The sequence below is a fragment of the Cetorhinus maximus genome, unplaced genomic scaffold (assembly GCF_964194155.1).
Source record: "Cetorhinus maximus unplaced genomic scaffold, sCetMax3.hap1.1 HAP1_SCAFFOLD_52, whole genome shotgun sequence".
NCBI classification, from domain to species: Eukaryota; Metazoa; Chordata; class Chondrichthyes; order Lamniformes; family Cetorhinidae; genus Cetorhinus; species Cetorhinus maximus.
Window position 1 is genome coordinate 602,823 of NW_027596102.1, and position 3,930 is coordinate 606,752.

The following is a 3,930-nucleotide window of genomic DNA, read 5'->3' on the forward strand; positions in this document are numbered from 1 at the left end:
GCTCCGTCTTCCAAATCGCACCCCCTTCCTGCTCTGGAGTCTGCCGAGTCACAGGCAGCCCAACAAAACTGTCCTAAGCAGGAAACACGGGCATGGGAAAAAAACACAATGCTGTTATAAAAACGGTTTTGGTTCCATTCGGATGGTCGACTGGTTTGTCCTCGAAGACTGTTTTTGTCCCTGTGTCGCCTAGTGCATGCACAGGCACACATGGGCAAAGAGGGGATGCAACATGCAATAAACCAACAATGGTTTGCACCTGGTATCACTCCAACGATACAAACAATCAGACGTTCTTGCCTGATTTGCCAGCAGAATAATTAAGGGACAGCGGCAGCTAAGGACGATCACCTACCAATGCCTAAAATGTCTTTTGAAAACTTGCAAATTGATTTCGTACATATGCCCCCGGCCTCAGGGTATAAGTACTTATTGGTAATAGTAGATATGTTCACCCGATGGGTTGAAACCTACCCTACACGAAGGGATGATTCGCAAACAGTAGTGAGAATATTGTGTAATGAACTGATACCTAGGTATGGAATACCTATGGGAATAAACAGTGATGGAGCAACTCACTTCACTGGGAAAATAAGAAAGGATTTAGTGCAGCTCGTGGGTTTTCAGTGGAAGTTGCATATTCCTTACCAGCCACAGTCCTCAGCAATAGTTGAAATGGTAAATGGGGAACTAAAGTACACCTTATCTAAGGTTTGTCAGGACACTAATCTTTCATGGCCCGAAGCGCTCCCAGTAGTACTCTTCGCTATGCGAAACCGAAAGAATAGCGTTACTGGAATAACACCCCATGAAGCCCTCATGGGACGCCTCATGATGACCGGAGCCCAACCTCCTGTATGCGCTGAGAAATTAGCCTTAATTTGGAATGATGAACAGTCCCTGGCTTACGCCCAGGTAATTTGTAAAACAGCAGCTGAACTACATGAGAGGGTAAGGCAGGGTCAGGCAACCGTGGGAGATGCACCTATACACACCTTTCAGCTGGGTGATCAACTGTATGTAAAGTATTTAAACAAAGATTTTCTTTCTCCTAGGTGGAAAGGACCCTATGTGGTACTGCTGACAACTCGAAAGGCCCTGAAGGTTAAAGGGAAGGAAGATTGGATCCAAACCACTCGTTGCAAGAAACATTGTCCAGCAGTCCTATAACCATTGCTAATAGTGTATTAATTTGCATTATGTATCAGATACTGCTTTTTGCTATATGTTATCCTTATGTTGTTTGTTATGGAGTGTACCTAAAGGATTCCCACCCCAACACTTATTGGTCTTTATGCCGCACCTATGCTGGACAAGTACGACAGGGCCCCGGTTGGATATGTGCCCAGATTCCCCACCATGGAGGTGAATCAAGCACCTATCAGGCAAAACCCCTGACTGACGAAGAAATAATGGATCTCACAAACTTCCATATCCAGTCAGATGATGCAGAACCCAATATGTTTAGAGGCTGTTTCCATCGTCTCCACCTGCTAATGGGTGGAACTACACAAATCATGGGATAAAAATCAGGCCCCCTCCGGAACCGATAAAGGCCACCTGTTGGTTTTCGACCCTTGCAACCGGTACCTATAACCTGGGAAACAATAGTTGTCAAAACACCATATTTACCAGCCCTGGTAGTTATGATCCTCAAAATCCTCTAAACGGTACTTACTGGGTTTGTGGAGAATAAACATATCCCTGGCTGCCTGGGATGCCGCAATTATCTTCCTTTTTTAATCAAGATGCCGATAATTAGGGCAAAGGCGCTACCACTCCCACCTGGACGGGTTCCTGCTACATGGCATATTTGAATCCGTACCTCCGTGATTTAAGTAGAGTAGATATTAACCCTCATGTGCGTCTGCATCGCCGTGACATCTCGGAGGCCAAGCGATTATGGATCATTGTCTTTCCCTCATATGGGACTGCTCGTAATTCCCGAGAGGTTATTAACCTGACAGCTGCACTTGAAAAGTTTGCTAATTCAACAACTGATGCTTTGATTGAGACACAGGAACAGGTTTCAGCCATCACTACTGAAATGGTAGCTCTACGCCTGACAGCTCTGCAAAATAGAATGGCCCTTGATTTCCTACTAGCTGAGAAGGGTGGCACTTGTGCCATGATAGGTTCAGAATGCTGCACTTATGTGCCTGATGTTTCTGAGAATATTACGAACCTGGGACAGCATGTTATGGATAAAGTGCAAGAAATAAAGAAAGCTGGGGAAAGATTGAGCAATTTTTATAACAAGGATTCCTGGTGGGCTAATAACGTTGTGGTTCTCCGGTTGGGGAAGTTGGCTGCTGTATGTTTTAATTGGGTTAGTTTTAATAGGTGTTATAGGGTGTTGTGCATGTGCTACTTTGAGGTTTCGCTGTGCCCAATGTGTTAATGGAGCTATGAATAGAGTCACCACTGGATTAGGAGGAGCTCCAATCGTTCATCAATCGATACGCACTGGCCCCAGTGAAACCCACTGGTGGGGAGAAAAAGTTTACCCTGCCAGGGATCGGCCTTTTCCTTATAGATATGAGCCCCCTTATGATGATGAAGATACTATTCCTCATTGGTATTAATCTGAAAGATTAACCAGGAGGGATTGTGGAACAATAAGATACATCTACAGGACAACTAAGGGTTAAACGGTTAAAACCATAGTGGAATACTACAGCACAGCTCCCTCTTTTGTTCTAGCAGGCACACCTGCAGCTGCCAGCTAATTGAGCAGGAAAGGAGAAAAGGAGCATCATAAATAAGCTTCCTAGACTCCTTGAGGCAAGGCTAGGATGTCTGCCCCCAACACAAAGAGACAGGATCAAGCAATGGTCATCTGTTCTCTCGAGTGTCCACCCCCGAGCACTTAAGATAAGGTCAAGCATGGTTATCCATTCTCTGTCTCACTTTTTATCACCAGATGGACTCCCTCCAATATCCTGTGTAGGCAAAAACTAGAATAGGCTAATTTTGTGTTGCATGCCAAAGATAACGATTCTCAAAGTAATTGATTATTGAAGGTTAGGCAGTTTTATCACCTTCATGCTCTTTGATATGTACGACTTTTACTATAACTATGTGTGTACTCTGATGCTTCCTCAGAGTGTCAGCTAGCTCCATTGTATGCTACTGGGCTCTCCGTGATATCACGATTTAATAAAGACTTCCGAGACAAACCTCCTGGGTCTGAGTGTTCACTCCGATGTCCGCGACAGTCGTCGTCAGTTAGCTCTGGATGCTCAACCGTGGTCGGGGTGTGAAGTTCGTCGGCCTCAGCGATTACCCCAAAATCTTTTGAAGCTTGTGCCGTTTTCGTCTCTAACGTTTGTTCTTTTAGTAAAGTGCCCTGGATACACATGGAGATCTGTTATTTTTGGATAACGTTTCGACGCTCACAAGGTGGAAGAAGACAGAATGATGGCGAAAAGGGCCGTTGATCACAGGTGATATTGAGAACCAGAACTGTCCAGAAAATTTGCTCATGGTGTATTTTTGCCATTCTGCCTTCTGTCCGATTTGCTGTGTAGATGCCCTTTCAGTCGATCACCTTGTGGAAATGAAAACCTGTTTGCGAATCAAAAGTTTATGCACGCGTTCCACCTCGTACTAATCAAACAAGGATTTGGCTCCCCGTCGGGGGATTAAACCCCGGTCTCCCGCGTGACAGGCGGGGGTACTCACCACTATACTAACGAGGGGAGGCCAGTTCTTGCTTTACAAGGGAGCCAGTGAGTTTCCAATTTGCCGTGGGATTTTCGTTTTGAAGAAATGGTTACACAGTTTGACTGCACAATGTGCAGATATTTACCTTCCATTGGTTTCAACGGGAGGCATCTACTTTCTTGACAATCGCTACATGGCCTCAGCTTTGCCCGTTGTACAGAAGCAAAGATGCTTCTTCCTCGGCTATTTCCCTCATTTTGTCAC

At 45.2% G+C, this 3,930-nt stretch overlaps 1 non-coding gene across 1 annotated transcript; it reads right to left on the minus strand.

Annotated features, from left to right (window-relative positions):
* Nucleotides 1-3,629: 3,629 nt before the first annotated feature.
* On the minus strand, nt 3,630-3,703 carry trnad-guc (transfer RNA aspartic acid (anticodon GUC)). The gene has a single exon. It is a non-coding gene; the product is annotated as a tRNA-Asp (tRNA).
* Nucleotides 3,704-3,930: the final 227 nt, after the last annotated feature.